The 22,161-nt window shown below is 40.4% G+C and overlaps 8 non-coding genes across 8 annotated transcripts; all 8 read right to left on the bottom strand.

Moving 5' to 3' along the window:
• Nucleotides 1-3,191: 3,191 nt before the first annotated feature.
• trnas-aga (transfer RNA serine (anticodon AGA)) lies at nt 3,192-3,273 on the bottom strand. The gene has a single exon. It is a non-coding gene; the product is annotated as a tRNA-Ser (tRNA).
• Nucleotides 3,274-3,853: 580 nt separating this feature from the next.
• trnae-cuc (transfer RNA glutamic acid (anticodon CUC)) lies at nt 3,854-3,925 on the bottom strand. The gene has a single exon. It is a non-coding gene; the product is annotated as a tRNA-Glu (tRNA).
• A 3,730-nt stretch (nt 3,926-7,655) lies between these two features.
• trnas-aga (transfer RNA serine (anticodon AGA)) lies at nt 7,656-7,737 on the bottom strand. Its single transcript has one exon. It is a non-coding gene; the product is annotated as a tRNA-Ser (tRNA).
• Nucleotides 7,738-8,317: 580 nt separating this feature from the next.
• trnae-cuc (transfer RNA glutamic acid (anticodon CUC)) lies at nt 8,318-8,389 on the bottom strand. Its single transcript has one exon. It is a non-coding gene; the product is annotated as a tRNA-Glu (tRNA).
• Nucleotides 8,390-12,122: 3,733 nt separating this feature from the next.
• trnas-aga (transfer RNA serine (anticodon AGA)) lies at nt 12,123-12,204 on the bottom strand. The gene has a single exon. It is a non-coding gene; the product is annotated as a tRNA-Ser (tRNA).
• Nucleotides 12,205-12,764: 560 nt separating this feature from the next.
• On the bottom strand, nt 12,765-12,836 carry trnae-cuc (transfer RNA glutamic acid (anticodon CUC)). Its single transcript has one exon. It is a non-coding gene; the product is annotated as a tRNA-Glu (tRNA).
• A 3,747-nt stretch (nt 12,837-16,583) lies between these two features.
• trnas-aga (transfer RNA serine (anticodon AGA)) lies at nt 16,584-16,665 on the bottom strand. The gene has a single exon. It is a non-coding gene; the product is annotated as a tRNA-Ser (tRNA).
• Nucleotides 16,666-17,245: 580 nt separating this feature from the next.
• trnae-cuc (transfer RNA glutamic acid (anticodon CUC)) lies at nt 17,246-17,317 on the bottom strand. The gene has a single exon. It is a non-coding gene; the product is annotated as a tRNA-Glu (tRNA).
• Nucleotides 17,318-22,161: the final 4,844 nt, after the last annotated feature.

Here is a 22,161-nt window from a genome sequence, read left to right as displayed (position 1 = left end):
CCAGTGCTGTAGTTTCAATAATAATGATTACAATGAGGACTGAGGACATCACAGATCGTAAATCACTAGTATGAGCCACTTATGTGTGAGCAGCCAAAGATCTCCAGAAAAACAGCAAAAGGCAGATAGTCTAGTAGTCAAATCAAATTGCATGGTTCAATTGCTAACATTAACTCAGACAGCAGGAGACAAACCTGAGGTTAAATTGTCTGGGAATCATAAAAGTTATGAGTTCTGCTATCTTTAGATGGAAGAAAGAGTGGACGAAGATTGATATGATTAAGTGGCTAGACAAAGGCAATCTACAATACTGGAAATGTACATTTCCGGAAGAAAATGTGGTGTGCTTGCTAACTTGTTTTAAACTATGGTTTTGAAATAAGTTAGTGTAGTGGTACTGACTGCAGTAGTAATGGTAATGACTGGTTATAGTTGAAAAAGTAGGTAGCTGTAAAAATGTATTGATTGGTATGGTGTCTCTAGTTTGAACAGTTCAAGAGTTACTGTTGGTGAGTTGTTTTATGCTAATTTATATAGTAATAGTTGTTAACCACTTCTACGAATTTGAAGTCAGGATAGCCTAAACCTGTGAAAGTTGGCTTGGTGTATCTAGCATGAATGGTTCAAGAGTTACTGTCGGTGAGTGATTTAGTGCTAATTTATGCAAATGTATATAGTTATAGTTAAAGTTTTTAAGAATTGGAAGTTAGGATAGCCTGAACATGTGAAAGATGGTTTGGTGTCTCTATTTTAATGTGGTGTCTCATAAGTATGTGAGGTTTTATGTGTTGTTGGAGGTGCGTCTTGGTCAGTTTAGCTGTGAAAATGTCGCCCTCATCAATCCGCCTAATCCTGCCTATTATGAGCGAACAAATGTTGTGCTGAAAATCTCCCCCCAGTCAGAATTCTCCCCCTTTTAATTTCCTTAATTGTGTGACTAGAGTCAAATACTTTCTGTGGCACACATCAGAGTCAAATACTTTCTGTGGCACACATCAGAGTCAAATACTTTCTGTGGCACACATCAGAGTCAAATACTTTCTACAGAACAAACTTCACGTCAGGATAGGCAACCAAAATTAATAATTAATGTATATGCGTTATATTAAACATAGAAGGAGTAAAATGTTGGCAAGCAATAAACATTTCAGAACAACTATGGCTGAATTATTATCCTTACACTTTAAAAAGTACTAGTCGAATAAGACATGGGAGAGATGACGAATTTTGGCAGAGATTTATTAAAAGACCAATACCAATCAGTAGCGGATTTAGGTACGGGTGAAATGTAGGCTAAACTGACAATGGGGTGAAGAGCAGAAAAGCAAGCAAGTGGCAGCAATGAAGAACGCAAAGTTGGGGGGAGAATTATGACGGGGAGATTTTCGGCACTATACCAGCCCTGAGGACTCTGATCCAGGGCTTTAGTCAGCATTAGCAAGCCACATTACTGCCCTGGAAAAGAGCAACGCAAAGTAGTTTACCTTGTACCACCTCACTGACCGGTACTTGACCCCAGGTAAAGAATTGTCTTTACATCTCAGAACCGAATCCTTGCCGCATATTGACCTTGTATTTTCAGCATCCTTCATAATCCTGCTGTGTAGGCAAACTGGAAAAATGGAAGGCAAATGTCAAAACGAACCTCGATGGGCAGCCCTTACGAAAAAAAAAAAAGATGGCTGTCAGAGTGCAGTGTAACTGTAGTATGCTGCAAATACTGCATCCAAAATAACATATATTTTTTTACTGCAGTACATTTGCAATGTAGCTGCAGTTAGAGTGCAGTATAACTGCAATTTTGCAATTACTGCTTCCAAAATACCACAGTCGACTGAAGTTACTGCAGTTTCAAAACTGCAATCTTTTTTTTGTAAGGGAGGACATAAAGCCTTGTTAGCCCTAAAATGAATTTTGAACTTACCTAGTGCAAAGGCATGGAGAAAGACCAGGGTACGCATTTTTTGTTCAGCACCAACGCGTTTTCTATATTTCGTTGTCTAAGTCAAGGCGTAGATTTATCCTACTAGAATATAAAAGTAAAAGTAGCCGTCAAAGTGAAAATATACTGGGCTAAATGTTGAGGAAGGGAAAGGGCCAAATCGGCGGGAAATCTGTTTCCCTCCAGCAGGTGGCGGTTTTTCGTTGTCTTGCCCACCAAGCAAAGAGTGTTGGTATAGAGGTCAATGAGAGTGTCGAATTTGGTCAACAAATCAAATCAAATTTGATTTGTCACATACACATAGTTAGCAATGTTAATGAACAGGGAGTACAGGAGAGGGCAGAGAACGCACCCTTGTGGGGCCCCAGTGTTGAGGATCAGCGGGGTGGAGATGTTGTTTCCTACCCTCACCACCTGGGGGCGGCCCGTCAGGAAGTCCAGGACCAAGTTGCAGAACGACAGATTTTCACCTTGTCATGTCGGGTATCCATTCTTGCAACCTTACAGTTAACTAGTCCAACGCAATAACGACCTGCCTCTTGTTGCACGCCACAAGGAGACTGCCTGTTATGCGAATGCAGTAAGCCAAGGTAAGTTGCTAGCCGGCCCTTTTGCAATGTAACGTTAGCTAATGCATTGGAGTCAGAAGGACAAAAATGATAGCAACCTTTCATTTGGAAACAGGCTAAAAACAATCAAACATAGCCTCATCTTTATCTCATTATAGCTAGCTAATACATTCGTGTGATATCCAGACAGCTAACTTTAGCTAGCTACTACTACTGGACAGTAGATGCTGTTAGCAACAACAACAAAAAACTGCATTCAACAATGCAAGGCGATGTAGCTAAGGTTATTTACTCACGTATAGCGCAAGGGAATCGAAATCATCGTCAAGTATGTCCTCAAGAAGGGCATCTATATCTTCGCTGTCCGTTTTTCTGGGTGTATCGTCAGTGGTGCTGACGGTGTGAAGCGAGGAACAGTTTTAGCAAGCTAACGTTACATAGCTAACTACGTGATTTAGCGAACATGCTTGATGAAATAACAATGCATTTTAGGAAGGCTGGCGTTTGCAACTAATGACTGTTGTCATGAACAGGAGTGCTTGATTGACAGGCGTAACGTAATTTCAAGTAGGTAAAGATTGATACCGTGCAGCTAGCGATTTATGTGTAGTGATACAATAACAGATACTGGCTATCAATGTAAACGCCTGGGCATTACCAATCACAGGAGAAAAATATCACGTTGTCGGCAGGATTCGAACCTGCGCGGGAAGATCCCAATGGATTTCTAGTCCATCGCCTTAACCACTCGGCCACGACAACTGCTGATCCTTTTGAAAACTGAAACCGGTAATAGCCAACATAAAATTACAAATATATCAGACACTGACTGATATTATGTTTTAGAACCACTCAAATTACGTTGGTAACCATTTTTTACAGGCTGTATCACAACCAGCAGTGATTGATAGGCCCAGAGGGCAGCGCACAATTGGCCCTGCGTCATCCGGGTTTGGCAGGTGTAGGCCTTCATTGAAAATACGAACTTGTTCTTAACTGATTTGCCTTGTTAAATAATAAATAAATAAAAATAGCAATAAGGCACCTCGGGGGATTGTGGTATATCGCCAAAGGGGGAGATCAAGCTGATCCTAACTGTTATAGGCCTATTTCTATTTTTCCTCGTTCATCAAAAGTGTTGGAAAACTTGTCAATAATCAATTGACTGGCTTTCTTGATGTCTATAGTATTCTCTCTGGTATGCAATCTGGTTTTTCGGCTATGAGCCGTCCTCCCCTCAGCAGCCTACACTGATTTAACATTATCATAGTATTATGAAGAGAACATTGGCGAAAACTGTTCGTACAGAGAAAATCCGTTCAGAGCAAAGAAAAACATTATGTTCCCTGACCGGGAATCGAACCCGGGCCGCGGCGGTGAGAGCACCTAATCCTAACCACTAGACCACCAGGGACCAGTTGTTTAGCTCATGTCGAAGGCCCACAATGGAAAGAACTAGGATGGTATTGTTTTCTGATTGGTCTGTGGACTTATTGTAAAGGCATCCTGCGAATGAAAAAATAATACACAAATCCTTGAGCACCACTGGAAACTTTAAAAGAGTATATATCAGCACAGAGGAACTCTCTGGGGGTCCAATTTAAAACATCCACATGAAGTATACAGTTTGTTTACATACTAAAACAAGCACACAATGAGAATAGAACACACTCACCTGTCACTCTGAGGTGAACCTGCCCCTCCTGGTTCTGCTCTCCGACATGTGCTGCCAGGAGACACTTGTACTTCCTTCTATCAACAGCCGTTACATTGGGCAGGAAGATATCAAAAGAATTATCAGCCAAAAGTTCCACTTTACGCTCCAGGCCTGCGTACCATTGGGTGGTGCTGTTACGTGATAGCCTCTTCATCAATAGACCAGACTCCTTATTTGAGGGCTCCTCACCCAGCTGGAAGAAGAGGGTGTGAGGTTACTTTATGCCCCTAACAGCTGGTCTGGAGCCAGTGCTGTAGTTTCAATAATAATGATTACAATGAGGACTGAGGACATCACAGATCGTAAATCACTAGTATGAGCCACTTATGTGTGAGCAGCCAAAGATCTCCAGAAAAACAGCAAAAGGCAGATAGTCTAGTAGTCAAATCAAATTGCATGGTTCAATTGCTAACATTAACTCAGACAGCAGGAGACAAACCTGAGGTTAAATTGTCTGGGAATCATAAAAGTTATGAGTTCTGCTATCTTTAGATGGAAGAAAGAGTGGACGAAGATTGATATGATTAAGTGGCTAGACAAAGGCAATCTACAATACTGGAAATGTACATTTCCGGAAGAAAATGTGGTGTGCTTGCTAACTTGTTTTAAACTATGGTTTTGAAATAAGTTAGTGTAGTGGTACTGACTGCAGTAGTAATGGTAATGACTGGTTATAGTTGAAAAAGTAGGTAGCTGTAAAAATGTATTGATTGGTATGGTGTCTCTAGTTTGAACAGTTCAAGAGTTACTGTTGGTGAGTTGTTTTATGCTAATTTATATAGTAATAGTTGTTAACCACTTCTACGAATTTGAAGTCAGGATAGCCTAAACCTGTGAAAGTTGGCTTGGTGTATCTAGCATGAATGGTTCAAGAGTTACTGTCGGTGAGTGATTTAGTGCTAATTTATGCAAATGTATATAGTTATAGTTAAAGTTTTTAAGAATTGGAAGTTAGGATAGCCTGAACATGTGAAAGATGGTTTGGTGTCTCTATTTTAATGTGGTGTCTCATAAGTATGTGAGGTTTTATGTGTTGTTGGAGGTGCGTCTTGGTCAGTTTAGCTGTGAAAATGTCGCCCTCATCAATCCGCCTAATCCTGCCTATTATGAGCGAACAAATGTTGTGCTGAAAATCTCCCCCAGTCAGAATTCTCCCCTTTTAATTTCCTTAATTGTGTGACTAGAGTCAAATACTTTCTGTGGCACACATCAGAGTCAAATACTTTCTGTGGCACACATCAGAGTCAAATACTTTCTGTGGCACACATCAGAGTCAAATACTTTCTACAGAACAAACTTCACGTCAGGATAGGCAACCAAAATTAATAATTAATGTATATGCGTTATATTAAACATAGAAGGAGTAAAATGTTGGCAAGCAATAAACATTTCAGAACAACTATGGCTGAATTATTATCCTTACACTTTAAAAAGTACTAGTCGAATAAGACATGGGAGAGATGACGAATTTTGGCAGAGATTTATTAAAAGACCAATACCAATCAGTAGCGGATTTAGGTACGGGTGAAATGTAGGCTAAACTGACAATGGGGTGAAGAGCAGAAAAGCAAGCAAGTGGCAGCAATGAAGAACGCAAAGTTGGGGGGAGAATTATGACGGGGAGATTTTCGGCACTATACCAGCCCTGAGGACTCTGATCCAGGGCTTTAGTCAGCATTAGCAAGCCACATTACTGCCCTGGAAAAGAGCAACGCAAAGTAGTTTACCTTGTACCACCTCACTGACCGGTACTTGACCCCAGGTAAAGAATTGTCTTTACATCTCAGAACCGAATCCTTGCCGCATATTGACCTTGTATTTTCAGCATCCTTCATAATCCTGCTGTGTAGGCAAACTGGAAAAATGGAAGGCAAATGTCAAAACGAACCTCGATGGGCAGCCCTTACGAAAAAAAGATGGCTGTCAGAGTGCAGTGTAACTGTAGTATGCTGCAAATACTGCATCCAAAATAACATATATTTTTTTACTGCAGTACATTTGCAATGTAGCTGCAGTTAGAGTGCAGTATAACTGCAATTTTGCAATTACTGCTTCCAAAATACCACAGTCGACTGAAGTTACTGCAGTTTCAAAACTGCAATCTTTTTTTTGTAAGGGAGGACATAAAGCCTTGTTAGCCCTAAAATGAATTTTGAACTTACCTAGTGCAAAGGCATGGAGAAAGACCAGGGTACGCATTTTTTGTTCAGCACCAACGCGTTTTCTATATTTCGTTGTCTAAGTCAAGGCGTAGATTTATCCTACTAGAATATAAAAGTAAAAGTAGCCGTCAAAGTGAAAATATACTGGGCTAAATGTTGAGGAAGGGAAAGGGCCAAATCGGCGGGAAATCTGTTTCCCTCCAGCAGGTGGCGGTTTTCGTTGTCTTGCCCACCAAGCAAAGAGTGTTGGTATAGAGGTCAATGAGAGTGTCGAATTTGGTCAACAAATCAAATCAAATTTGATTTGTCACATACACATAGTTAGCAATGTTAATGAACAGGGAGTACAGGAGAGGGCAGAGAACGCACCCTTGTGGGGCCCCAGTGTTGAGGATCAGCGGGGTGGAGATGTTGTTTCCTACCCTCACCACCTGGGGGCGGCCCGTCAGGAAGTCCAGGACCAAGTTGCAGAACGACAGATTTTCACCTTGTCATGTCGGGTATCCATTCTTGCAACCTTACAGTTAACTAGTCCAACGCAATAACGACCTGCCTCTTGTTGCACGCCACAAGGAGACTGCCTGTTATGCGAATGCAGTAAGCCAAGGTAAGTTGCTAGCCGGCCCTTTTGCAATGTAACGTTAGCTAATGCATTGGAGTCAGAAGGACAAAAATGATAGCAACCTTTCATTTGGAAACAGGCTAAAAACAATCAAACATAGCCTCATCTTTATCTCATTATAGCTAGCTAATACATTCGTGTGATATCCAGACAGCTAACTTTAGCTAGCTACTACTACTGGACAGTAGATGCTGTTAGCAACAACAACAAAAAACTGCATTCAACAATGCAAGGCGATGTAGCTAAGGTTATTTACTCACGTATAGCGCAAGGGAATCGAAATCATCGTCAAGTATGTCCTCAAGAAGGGCATCTATATCTTCGCTGTCCGTTTTCTGGGTGTATCGTCAGTGGTGCTGACGGTGTGAAGCGAGGAACAGTTTTAGCAAGCTAACGTTACATAGCTAACTACGTGATTTAGCGAACATGCTTGATGAAATAACAATGCATTTTAGGAAGGCTGGCGTTTGCAACTAATGACTGTTGTCATGAACAGGAGTGCTTGATTGACAGGCGTAACGTAATTTCAAGTAGGTAAAGATTGATACCGTGCAGCTAGCGATTTATGTGTAGTGATACAATAACAGATACTGGCTATCAATGTAAACGCCTGGGCATTACCAATCACAGGAGAAAAATATCACGTTGTCGGCAGGATTCGAACCTGCGCGGGAAGATCCCAATGGATTTCTAGTCCATCGCCTTAACCACTCGGCCACGACAACTGCTGATCCTTTTGAAAACTGAAACCGGTAATAGCCAACATAAAATTACAAATATATCAGACACTGACTGATATTATGTTTTAGAACCACTCAAATTACGTTGGTAACCATTTTTTACAGGCTGTATCACAACCAGCAGTGATTGATAGGCCCAGAGGGCAGCGCACAATTGGCCCTGCGTCATCCGGGTTTGGCAGGTGTAGGCCTTCATTGAAAATACGAACTTGTTCTTAACTGATTTGCCTTGTTAAATAATAAATAAATAAAAATAGCAATAAGGCACCTCGGGGGATTGTGGTATATCGCCAAAGGGGGAGATCAAGCTGATCCTAACTGTTATAGGCCTATTTCTATTTTTCCTCGTTCATCAAAAGTGTTGGAAAACTTGTCAATAATCAATTGACTGGCTTTCTTGATGTCTATAGTATTCTCTCTGGTATGCAATCTGTTTTTTCGGCTATGAGCCGTCCTCCCCTCAGCAGCCTACACTGATTTAACATTATCATAGTATTATGAAGAGAACATTGGCGAAAACTGTTCGTACAGAGAAAATCCGTTCAGAGCAAAGAAAAACATTATGTTCCCTGACCGGGAATCGAACCCGGGCCGCGGCGGTGAGAGCGCCGAATCCTAACCACTAGACCACCAGGGACCAGTTGTTTAGCTCATGTCGAAGGCCCACAATGGAAAGAACTAGGATGGTATTGTTTTCTGATTGGTCTGTGGACTTATTGTAAAGGCATCCTGCGAATGAAAAAAATAATACACAAATCCTTGAGCACCACTGGAAACTTTAAAAGAGTATATATCAGCACAGAGGAACTCTCTGGGGGTCCAATTTAAAACATCCACATGCAGTATACAGTTTGTTTACATACTAAAACAAGCACACAATGAGAATAGAACACACTCACCTGTCACTCTGAGGTGAACCTGCCCCTCCTGGTTCTGCTCTCCGACATGTGCTGCCAGGAGACACTTGTACTTCCTTCTATCAACAGCCGTTACATTGGGCAGGAAGATATCAAAATAATTATCAGCCAAAAGTTCCACTTTACGCTCCAGGCCTGCGTACCATTGGGTGGTGCTGTTACGTGATAGCCTCTTCATCAATAGACCAGACTCCTTATTTGAGGGCTCCTCACCCAGCTGGAAGAAGAGGGTGTGAGGTTACTTTATGCCCCTAACAGCTGGTCTGGAGCCAGTGCTGTAGTTTCAATAATGATGATTACAATGAGGACTGAGGACATCACAGATCGTAAATCACTAGTATGAGCCACTTATGTGTGAGCAGCCAAAGATCTCCAGAAAAACAGCAAAAGGCAGATAGTCTAGTAGTCAAATCAAATTGCATGGTTCAATTGCTAACATTAACTCAGACAGCAGGAGACAAACCTGAGGTTAAATTGTCTGGGAATCATAAAAGTTATGAGTTCTGCTATCTTTAGATGGAAGAAAGAGTGGACGAAGATTGATATGATTAAGTGGCTAGACAAAGGCAATCTACAATACTGGAAATGTACATTTCCGGAAGAAAATGTGGTGTGCTTGCTAACTTGTTTTAAACTATGGTTTTGAAATAAGTTAGTGTAGTGGTACTGACTGCAGTAGTAATGGTAATGACTGGTTATAGTTGAAAAAGTAGGTAGCTGTAAAAATGTATTGATTGGTATGGTGTCTCTAGTTTGAACAGTTCAAGAGTTACTGTTGGTGAGTTGTTTTATGCTAATTTATATAGTAATAGTTGTTAACCACTTCTACGAATTTGAAGTCAGGATAGCCTAAACCTGTGAAAGTTGGCTTGGTGTATCTAGCATGAATGGTTCAAGAGTTACTGTCGGTGAGTGATTTAGTGCTAATTTATGCAAATGTATATAGTTATAGTTAAAGTTTTTAAGAATTGGAAGTTAGGATAGCCTGAACATGTGAAAGATGGTTTGGTGTCTCTATTTTAATGTGGTGTCTCATAAGTATGTGAGGTTTTATGTGTTGTTGGAGGTGCGTCTTGGTCAGTTTAGCTGTGAAAATGTCGCCCTCATCAATCCGCCTAATCCTGCCTATTATGAGCGAACAAATGTTGTGCTGAAAATCTCCCCCAGTCAGAATTCTCCCCTTTTAATTTCCTTAATTGTGTGACTAGAGTCAAATACTTTCTGTGGCACACATCAGAGTCAAATACTTTCTGTGGCACACATCAGAGTCAAATACTTTCTGTGGCACACATCAGAGTCAAATACTTTCTACAGAACAAACTTCACGTCAGGATAGGCAACCAAAATTAATAATTAATGTATATGCGTTATATTAAACATAGAAGGAGTAAAATGTTGGCAAGCAATAAACATTTCAGAACAACTATGGCTGAATTATTATCCTTACACTTTAAAAAGTACTAGTCGAATAAGACATGGGAGAGATGACGAATTTTGGCAGAGATTTATTAAAAGACCAATACCAATCAGTAGCGGATTTAGGTACGGGTGAAATGTAGGCTAAACTGACAATGGGGTGAAGAGCAGAAAAGCAAGCAAGTGGCAGCAATGAAGAACGCAAAGTTGGGGGGAGAATTATGACGGGGAGATTTTCGGCACTATACCAGCCCTGAGGACTCTGATCCAGGGCTTTAGTCAGCATTAGCAAGCCACATTACTGCCCTGGAAAAGAGCAACGCAAAGTAGTTTACCTTGTACCACCTCACTGACCGGTACTTGACCCCAGGTAAAGAATTGTCTTTACATCTCAGAACCGAATCCTTGCCGCATATTGACCTTGTATTTTCAGCATCCTTCATAATCCTGCTGTGTAGGCAAACTGGAAAAATGGAAGGCAAATGTCAAAATGAACCTCGATGGGCAGCCCTTACGAAAAAAAGATGGCTGTCAGAGTGCAGTGTAACTGTAGTATGCTGCAAATACTGCATCCAAAATAACATATATTTTTTTACTGCAGTACATTTGCAATGTAGCTGCAGTTAGAGTGCAGTATAACTGCAATTTTGCAATTACTGCTTCCAAAATACCACAGTCGACTGAAGTTACTGCAGTTTCAAAACGGCAATCTTTTTTTTGTAAGGGAGGACATAAAGCCTTGTTAGCCCTAAAATGAATTTTGAACTTACCTAGTGCAAAGGCATGGAGAAAGACCAGGGTACGCATTTTTTGTTCAGCACCAACGCGTTTTCTATATTTCGTTGTCTAAGTCAAGGAGTAGATTTATCCTACTAGAATATAAAAGTAAAAGTAGCCGTCAAAGTGAAAATATACTGGGCTAAATGTTGAGGAATGGAAAGGGCCAAATCGGCGGGAAATCTGTTTCCCTCCAGCAGGTGGCGGTTTTTCGTTGTCTTGCCCACCAAGCAAAGAGTGTTGGTATAGAGGTCAATGAGAGTGTCGAATTTGATCAACAAATCAAATCAAATTTGATTTGTCACATACACATGGTTAGAAATGTTAATGAACAGGGAGTACAGGAGAGGGCAGAGAACGCACCCTTGTGGGGCCCCAGTGTTGAGGATCAGCGGGGTGGAGATGTTGTTTCCTACCCTCACCACCTGGGGGCGGCCCGTCAGGAAGTCCAGGACCAAGTTGCAGAACGACATATTTTCACCTTGTCATGTCGGGTATCCATTCTTGCAACCTTACAGTTAACTAGTCCAACGCAATAATGACCTTCCTCTTGTTGCACGCCACAAGGAGACTGCCTGTTATGCGAATGCAGTAAGCCAAGGTAAGTTGCTAGCCGGCCCTTTTGCAATGTAACGTTAGCTAATGCATTGGAGTCAGAAGGACAAAAATGATAGCAACCTTTCATTTGGAAACAGGCTAAAAACAATCAAACATAGCCTCATCTTTATCTCATTATAGCTAGCTAATACATTCGTGTGATATCCAGACAGCTAACTTTAGCTAGCTACTACTACTGGACAGTAGATGCTGTTAGCAACAACAACAAAAAACTGCATTCAACAATGCAAGGCGATGTAGCTAAGGTTATTTACTCACGTATAGCGCAAGGGAATCGAAATCATCGTCAAGTATGTCCTCAAGAAGGGCATCTATATCTTCGCTGTCCGTTTTTCTGGGTGTATCGTCAGTGGTGCTGACGGTGTGAAGCGAGGAACAGTTTTAGCAAGCTAACGTTACATAGCTAACTACGTGATTTAGCGAACATGCTTGATGAAATAACAATGCATTTTAGGAAGGCTGGCGTTTGCAACTAATGACTGTTGTCATGAACAGGAGTGCTTGATTGACAGGCGTAACGTAATTTCAAGTAGGTAAAGATTGATACCGTGCAGCTAGCGATTTATGTGTAGTGATACAATAACAGATACTGGCTATCAATGTAAACGCCTGGGCATTACCAATCACAGGAGAAAAATATCACGTTGTCGGCAGGATTCGAACCTGCGCGGGAAGATCCCAATGGATTTCTAGTCCATCGCCTTAACCACTCGGCCACGACAACTGCTGATCCTTTTGAAAACTGAAACCGGTAATAGCCAACATAAAATTACAAATATATCAGACACTGACTGATATTATGTTTTAGAACCACTCAAATTACGTTGGTAACCATTTTTTACAGGCTGTATCACAACCAGCAGTGATTGATAGGCCCAGAGGGCAGCGCACAATTGGCCCTGCGTCATCCGGGTTTGGCAGGTGTAGGCCTTCATTGAAAATACGAACTTGTTCTTAACTGATTTGCCTTGTTAAATAATAAATAAATAAAAATAGCAATAAGGCACCTCGGGGGATTGTGGTATATCGCCAAAGGGGGAGATCAAGCTGATCCTAACTGTTATAGGCCTATTTCTATTTTTCCTCGTTCATCAAAAGTGTTGGAAAACTTGTCAATAATCAATTGACTGGCTTTCTTGATGTCTATAGTATTCTCTCTGGTATGCAATCTGGTTTTTCGGCTATGAGCCGTCCTCCCCTCAGCAGCCTACACTGATTTAACATTATCATAGTGAAAACTGTTCGTACAGAGAAAATCCGTTCAGAGCAAAGAAAAACATTATGTTCCCTGACCGGGAATCGAACCCGGGCCGCGGCGGTGAGAGCGCCGAATCCTAACCACTAGACCACCAGGGACCAGTTGTTTAGCTCATGTCGAAGGCCCACAATGGAAAGAACTAGGATGGTATTGTTTTCTGATTGGTCTGTGGACTTATTGTAAAGGCATCCTGCGAATGAAAAAATAATACACAAATCCTTGAGCACCACTGGAAACTTTAAAAGAGTATATATCAGCACAGAGGAACTCTCTGGGGGTCCAATTTAAAACATCCACATGCAGTATACAGTTTGTTTACATACTAAAACAAGCACACAATGAGAATAGAACACACTCACCTGTCACTCTGAGGTGAACCTGCCCCTCCTGGTTCTGCTCTCCGACATGTGCTGCCAGGAGACACTTGTACTTCCTTCTATCAACAGCCGTTACATTGGGCAGGAAGATATCAAAAGAATTATCAGCCAAAAGTTCCACTTTACGCTCCAGGCCTGCGTACCATTGGGTGGTGCTGTTACGTGATAGCCTCTTCATCAATAGACCAGACTCCTTATTTGAGGGCTCCTCACCCAGCTGGAAGAAGAGGGTGTGAGGTTACTTTATGCCCCTAACAGCTGGTCTGGAGCCAGTGCTGTAGTTTCAATAATGATGATTACAATGAGGACTGAGGACATCACAGATCGTAAATCACTAGTATGAGCCACTTATGTGTGAGCAGCCAAAGATCTCCAGAAAAACAGCAAAAGGCAGATAGTCTAGTAGTCAAATCAAATTGCATGGTTCAATTGCTAACATTAACTCAGACAGCAGGAGACAAACCTGAGGTTAAATTGTCTGGGAATCATAAAAGTTATGAGTTCTGCTATCTTTAGATGGAAGAAAGAGTGGACGAAGATTGATATGATTAAGTGGCTAGACAAAGGCAATCTACAATACTGGAAATGTACATTTCCGGAAGAAAATGTGGTGTGCTTGCTAACTTGTTTTAAACTATGGTTTTGAAATAAGTTAGTGTAGTGGTACTGACTGCAGTAGTAATGGTAATGACTGGTTATAGTTGAAAAAGTAGGTAGCTGTAAAAATGTATTGATTGGTATGGTGTCTCTAGTTTGAACAGTTCAAGAGTTACTGTTGGTGAGTTGTTTTATGCTAATTTATATAGTAATAGTTGTTAACCACTTCTACGAATTTGAAGTCAGGATAGCCTAAACCTGTGAAAGTTGGCTTGGTGTATCTAGCATGAATGGTTCAAGAGTTACTGTCGGTGAGTGATTTAGTGCTAATTTATGCAAATGTATATAGTTATAGTTAAAGTTTTTAAGAATTGGAAGTTAGGATAGCCTGAACATGTGAAAGATGGTTTGGTGTCTCTATTTTAATGTGGTGTCTCATAAGTATGTGAGGTTTTATGTGTTGTTGGAGGTGCGTCTTGGTCAGTTTAGCTGTGAAAATGTCGCCCTCATCAATCCGCCTAATCCTGCCTATTATGAGCGAACAAATGTTGTGCTGAAAATCTCCCCCCAGTCAGAATTCTCCCCCTTTTAATTTCCTTAATTGTGTGACTAGAGTCAAATACTTTCTGTGGCACACATCAGAGTCAAATACTTTCTGTGGCACACATCAGAGTCAAATACTTTCTGTGGCACACATCAGAGTCAAATACTTTCTACAGAACAAACTTCACGTCAGGATAGGCAACCAAAATTAATAATTAATGTATATGCGTTATATTAAACATAGAAGGAGTAAAATGTTGGCAAGCAATAAACATTTCAGAACAACTATGGCTGAATTATTATCCTTACACTTTAAAAAGTACTAGTCGAATAAGACATGGGAGAGATGACGAATTTTGGCAGAGATTTATTAAAAGACCAATACCAATCAGTAGCGGATTTAGGTACGGGTGAAATGTAGGCTAAACTGACAATGGGGTGAAGAGCAGAAAAGCAAGCAAGTGGCAGCAATGAAGAACGCAAAGTTGGGGGAGAATTATGACGGGAGATTTTCGGCACTATACCAGCCCTGAGGACTCTGATCCAGGGCTTTAGTCAGCATTAGCAAGCCACATTACTGCCCTGGAAAAGAGCAACGCAAAGTAGTTTACCTTGTACCACCTCACTGACCGGTACTTGACCCCAGGTAAAGAATTGTCTTTACATCTCAGAACCGAATCCTTGCCGCATATTGACCTTGTATTTTCAGCATCCTTCATAATCCTGCTGTGTAGGCAAACTGGAAAAATGGAAGGCAAATGTCAAAACGAACCTCGATGGGCAGCCCTTACAGAAAAAAAGATGGCTGTCAGAGTGCAGTGTAACTGTAGTATGCTGCAAATACTGCATCCAAAATAACATATATTTTTTTACTGCAGTACATTTGCAATGTAGCTGCAGTTAGAGTGCAGTATAACTGCAATTTTGCAATTACTGCTTCCAAAATACCACAGTCGACTGAAGTTACTGCAGTTTCAAAACTGCAATCTTTTTTGTAAGGGAGGACATAAAGCCTTGTTAGCCCTAAAATGAATTTTGAACTTACCTAGTGCAAAGGCATGGAGAAAGACCAGGGTACGCATTTTTTGTTCAGCACCAACGCGTTTTCTATATTTCGTTGTCTAAGTCAAGGAGTAGATTTATCCTACTAGAATATAAAAGTAAAAGTAGCCGTCAAAGTGAAAATATACTGGGCTAAATGTTGAGGAAGGGAAAGGGCCAAATCGGCGGGAAATCTGTTTCCCTCCAGCAGGTGGCGGTTTTTCGTTGTCTTGCCCACCAAGCAAAGAGTGTTGGTATAGAGGTCAATGAGAGTGTCGAATTTGGTCAACAAATCAAATCAAATTTGATTTGTCACATACACATGGTTAGAAATGTTAATGAACAGGGAGTACAGGAGAGGGCAGAGAACGCACCCTTGTGGGGCCCCAGTGTTGAGGATCAGCGGGGTGGAGATGTTGTTTCCTACCCTCACCACCTGGGGGCGGCCCGTCAGGAAGTCCAGGACCAAGTTGCAGAACGACATATTTTCACCTTGTCAGCTCGGGTATCCATTCTTGCAACCTTACAGTTAACTAGTCCAACGCAATAATGACCTTCCTCTTGTTGCACGCCACAAGGAGACTGCCTGTTATGCGAATGCAGTAAGCCAAGGTAAGTTGCTAGCCGGCCCTTTTGCAATGTAACGTTAGCTAATGCATTGGAGTCAGAAGGACAAAAATGATAGCAACCTTTCATTTGGAAACAGGCTAAAAACAATCAAACATAGCCTCATCTTTATCTCATTATAGCTAGCTAATACATTCGTGTGATATCCAGACAGCTAACTTTAGCTAGCTACTACTATTGGACAGTAGATGCTGTTAGCAACAACAACAAAAAACTGCATTCAACAATGCAAGGCGATGTAGCTAAGGTTATTTACTCACGTATAGCGCAAGGGAATCGAAATCATCGTCAAGTATGTCCTCAAGAAGGGCATCTATATCTTCGCTGTCCGTTTTTCTGGGTGTATCGTCAGTGGTGCTGACGGTGTGAAGCGAGGAACAGTTTTAGCAAGCTAACGTTACATAGCTAACTACGTGATTTAGCGAACATGCTTGATGAAATAACAATGCATTTTAGGAAGGCTGGCGTTTGCAACTAATTAGTTATTGACTGTTGTCATGAACAGGAGTGCTTGATTGACAGGCGTAACGTAATTTCAAGTAGGTAAAGATTGATACCGTGCAGCTAGCGATTTATGTGTAGTGATACAATAACAGATACTGGCTATCAATGCTACAATGTAAACGCCTGGGCATTACCAATCACAGGAGAAAAATATCACGTTGTCGGCAGGATTCGAACCTGCGCGGGAAGATCCCAATGGATTTCTAGTCCATCGCCTTAACCACTCGGCCACGACAACTGCTGATACTTTTGAAAACTGAAACCGGTAACAGCCAACATAAAATTACAAATATATCAGACACTGACTGATATTATGTTTTAGCAAAACTCAAATTACGTTGGTAACCATTTTTTACAGGCTGTATCACAACCAGCAGTGATTGATAGGCCCAGAGGGCAGCGCACAATTGGCCCTGCGTCATCCGGGTTTGGCAGGTGTAGGCCTTCATTGAAAATACAAACTTGTTCTTAACTGATTTGCCTTGTTAAATAATAAATAAATAAAAATAGCAATAAGGCACCTCGGGGGATTGTGGTATATCGCCAAAGGGGGAGATCAAGCTGATCCTAACTGTTATAGGCCTATTTCTATTTTTCCTCGTTCATCAAAAGTGTTGGAAAACTTGTCAATGATCAATTGACTGGCTTTCTAGATGTCTATAGTATTCTCTCTGGTATGCAATCTGGTTTTACGGCTATGAGCCGTCCTCCCCTCAGCAGCCTACACTGATTTAACATTATCATAGTATTATGAAGAGAACATTGGTGAAAACTGTTCGTACAGAGAAAATCTGTTCAGAGCAAAGAAAAACATTATGTTCCCTGACCGGGAATCGAACCCGGGCCGCGGCGGTGAGAGCGCCGAATCCTAACCACTAGACCACCAGGGACCCGTTGTTTAGCTCATGTCGAAGGCCCACAATGGAAAGAACTAGGATGGTATTGTTTTCTGATTGGTCTGTGGACTTATTGTAAAGGCATCCTGCGAATGAAAAAATAATACACAAATCCTTGAGCACCACTGGAAACTTTAAAAGAGTATATATCAGCACAGAGGAACTCTCTGGGGGTCCAATTTAAAACATCCACATGCAGTATACAGTTTGTTTACATACTAAAACAAGCACACAATGAGAATAGAACACACTCACCTGTCACTCTGAGGTGAACCTGCCCCTCCTGGTTCTGCTCTCCGACAGGTGCTGCCAGGAGACACTTGTACTTCCTTCTATCAACAGCCGTTACATTGGGCAGGAAGATATCAAAAGAATTATCAGCCAAAAGTTCCACTTTACGCTCCAGGCCTGCGTACCATTGGGTGGTGCTGTTAGGTGATGATAGCCTCTTCATCAATAGGCCAGACACCTTATTAGAGGGCTCCTCATTGATCTGGAAGAAAAGGGTGTGAGGTTACTTTATGCCTCTAACAGCTGGTCTTAAAGCATTTAATTTTGTACATAAATCCAAGACACTACATTTTTGTTAAACCTTACCTTTATGTAACTAGGCAAATCAGGTAAGAACAAATTCTTATTTTCAATGATGGCCTGGGAACAGTGGATTAACTGCCTTGTTCAGGGGTAGAACAACATATTTTTACCTTGTCAGCTCAGGGATTCAATCTTGCAACCTTTCAGTTACTAATCCAACGCTCTCAGCACTAGGCTACCTGCCGCCCCACATTAAGTATGATGTTACGTTTTGTATGGTATATTTTAATTTGTGGATGTCGGTCACCCATTTTGTATGATAAATTACAATTCTTATTATATGTTAAAAATTTGCAAAACGGTTTGTATGATATGTTATGAATTCTGGCTATTTTAGCTAATGTTATCAAGGCTATGGGTTAGGGTTAAGTTTAGGAGTTAGCTAAAAGGGTTAGGGTTAGCTAACATGCTAAGTAGTTAAAAAGTTGCTAATGAGCTAAAATTGTCGATGGTGAGATTCAAACTCGCAACCTTTGGTTTGCTAAATATTTGTGTTATACTACCACCTATTCAACCCGACTGCAGGGGCAGTATTGAGTAGCTTGGATGAAAGGTGCCCAGAGGTGCCTAGAGTAAATGGCCTGCTCTTCAGTCCCAGTTGCTAATATATGCATATTATTATTCGCATTGGATTAAAAACACTCTGAAGTTTCTAAAACTGTTTGAATGATGTCTGTGTGTGTAACAAAACTCACATGGCAGGCAAAAACCTGAGATGAAATCCAAACAAGAAGTTGGAAATCTGAGGTTGGTTGATTTTCAACCCAGCCCCTATTGAATACACAGTGGGATATTGGTTATGTTGCACTTCCTAAGGCTTCCACTAGATGTCATCCGTCTTTAGAAACTTGTTTGAGGATTCGGCTGTGAAGTGGGGGCTCATAAGGGCTGTTTGAGCCAGGTTTCTGGCAGAGTCCCACAGGCTCTGAGGCGCGGTCACGAGAGAGCTAGCTCTCGTTCCATTGCTTTTCTACAGACATAGGAATTCTCCGGTTGGAACATTATTGAACGTTTTATGTTAAAAACAGCATAAAGAATGATTCCATACATCGTTTGACATGTTTCTACGGACAGTAACGGAACTTTTTGACATTTCATCTGCAACTAGGGAACGCGCTTCATGACTTTGGATTTGTTTACCAAACGTGCTAACAAAAGTAGCTCTTTGGACATAAATGATGGACATTATTGAACTAAATCAAACATTTAATGTGGAACTGGGATTCCTGGGAGTGCATTCAGATGAAGATCATCAAAGGTAAATGAATATTTCTAATGCTATTTCTGACTTCTGTTGACTACCCAATATGGCGGATATCTTTTTGGCTGCTTTGTTGTCTGAAATCTGTACTTAGATTATTGCATGGTTTGTTTTTTCCATAAAGTTTTTTTGAAATCTGACACAGCGTTTGCATTAAGGAAAAGTGTATCTATATTTCCATGTTTAACAATTGTATTTTCATCGACATTTATAATGAGTATTTCTGTAAAATGATGTGGCTCTCTGCAATATCACCGGATGTTTTTGGAACTAGTGAACGTAATGCGCCAATGTATACTGAGATTTTTAAAATATAAATATGCACTTTATTGAACAAAACATATGTATTGTCTAACATGAAGTCCTATGAGTGCCATCCGATGAAGATCATCAAAGGTTAGTGATTAATTTTTATCTCTATTTGTGCTTTTTGTGACTCCTCTCTTTGTCTGGAAAATGGCTGAATATTTCTGTGACTTGGCGGTGACCTAACATAATTGTTTGTGGTGCTTTCACTGTAAAGCCTATTTGAAAGCGGACACTTTGGTGGGATTAACAACAAGATTACCTTTAAAATGATATAAGATACATGTATGTTTGAGGAATTTAAATTATGAGATTTCTGTTGTTTGAATTTGGCGCTCTGCACTTTCACTGGCTGTCATATCAAACCTGTTAACGGGATTGCAGCCCTAAGAAGTTTTTAAGTAACCATCTGTCTAATATAACCATACCAAACATAATATATTACAATAAATGGAGTGTCTCGGATTTACGTACAGAATAATACAAAATGCTCTGAGACAAGTTGCTGGTCTAGGACCAGTGCTGTATATTTTTTGCATATAAATAATGGTTCAAAACACCCAGTTTGTGCTATCACAATAATAGAAAGCTTACCTTGAGGTACTCCTCACCGCCCGGTATTGGACCCCAGGCTTACATATTGCTTTACATTTCAGAATTGAGTCCTCTCCACAAACTGACTTCACCTCTTCTGTAGGCCTATCCTGTATGAGGCCACCTTGCACAGAGGCAGCTTTAGACAAACACAAGGTAAATCATTATTTCAGGTGAGTCTGCAGTTAGACTGATATCAAAGTAATTGTTTAAAATAAATGACAACATACCTAGAATGCAGACGAGTTGAAAAAACATATTTGTAGAACTACAGCAATGAAGATGATGATCGAGAACAGAAGTGAATCAGTTTATATAATAGGCTAAAATGGAAGTGAAACTATGGGGATTCCCGTAGAGTGCTGTCCGTCTGCAAAGGACTAAAAACATGCTTGTGCTTCGTCATAGTGGGTGTAGACGGGTAAGAAATGAAGACAGCCAGGGTCAATGTGATCCCATAGAATTACATATTTTGGTGTGATCGTCTCAGGTGTGTGTGCAATTCTATGGGATCATATTTACATCATACTGAAGTGGAAGTGCCCGTCTACACCCACTGTGATGAAGCATATGTCATGTTTTTAGTCCTTTGCAGACGTGCAGAGTGCACACACACCTGAGACGATCACACCCAGAATGTCATTCTATGGGATCACGTTCACACCTCATACAGAACCCTGGCTGTCCCATATGGGGGTGATTTATGCCAGAATTAAGCCTCGTGAAGCTACTGATACCTCTCACCAAGTCACCTAACGTCTTCCTAGCGCCATAAAATAATGGCATGAATTAACATGGACTGTCAATGGAGAGAAGTTTGTTTCTGAAGGCGTCAAACTGCTGACGCGTTCATGTCACGTGACACATACACATCATGTAGACATTTTTTATTATTAACAAATCAATATAGAAAGTTCATGAGGGAACACAAGTATATGTAGATTTTATACAATGCACAATCATGCTAGGGGATATAATATCACATTACAATTACACAAGGACCTTAAGGGACATACATACACTTATAATTCTAACAGCTTATTTGTTAGTAGAGTATTTAATTGTCTTAAAATACAGTTCAATTTCGTTTTTTTGAGGTAAGAACATGTGTTTTTTTGTTTGTAAATGTACATTTGTGTATATAAAATTTGGCCAAAAGAATAATGAAATTAATTACAATAAAATGTTTCAGGTTATTTCTATCATATGTAAAGAATCCAAGCAGTACATCTCTCCACAATAGTGTAAAATCTTCATAAATGTGTTCAATTATAAATCTACTGATGTCTTGCCAGTTTTCTTACATGAATACAATGCCAAAAAGATGCAACACTGTTTCTGGGTGGTCATTACAAAAGGAGCAATTTGAGTTAATGTTTTCCTTAAACTTCTTCATATAATGGTTGGCAGGATAATATTTATGAATCATTTTAAAGGAAATCTCCTTAATTTTGTTAACAAGTAAGGTATGTGTGTGGCAACATCCAAACTTTTTTCCAACAGATATTATCAATAAATCCATTCCAATAAGGCATGACATAAGGTATATATAGATACATTGTGTCATGCCTTATTGATAATATCTGTTGGGAAAAAAATTGTATGTTGCCACACACATACCTACTTGTTTCCTGCTGAAACAAGGTTCGTATCGCTTTGTTGTTGAATGGACCAAAAGAGAAACAAATCTTTCCTACTGATGAGTCAACAGGGTCAATAGAAGGTAGGCTCCGAGGGTCAGGTCTTGTCACGTTTCTGAATAACAGAGCAACACTAGAGTGAATGTTATCTAAAACAATTGCAAAATCTTTAGGTGTTACAGGGACCTTGTAAAGTGATAAAAATTCCTTATAACTGAGTAAAAGACCCTCTGCATTTACCAGTTGGCTCACCAATAGGGTATTATTTTGGAACCAATATTCTAAAAACAAAGAGGTATTTTTATACAATATATCCTGATTGTTCCATATATAATATCTGTGTGCAGAAAATTTGTGTTTATAAATTAAGGACCATGACAAGAAAACCTGCCGATGAAAATAGAAAGGTTCACTGGAACTTTGTCAATATAATTGCAAAACAT

This window comes from Oncorhynchus keta, chromosome 31 (assembly GCF_023373465.1).
Source record: "Oncorhynchus keta strain PuntledgeMale-10-30-2019 chromosome 31, Oket_V2, whole genome shotgun sequence".
NCBI lineage: Eukaryota > Metazoa > Chordata > Actinopteri > Salmoniformes > Salmonidae > Oncorhynchus > Oncorhynchus keta.
Note: the sequence above shows the minus strand (reverse complement) of the source record. Positions and strands in the feature narration are given on the sequence as shown.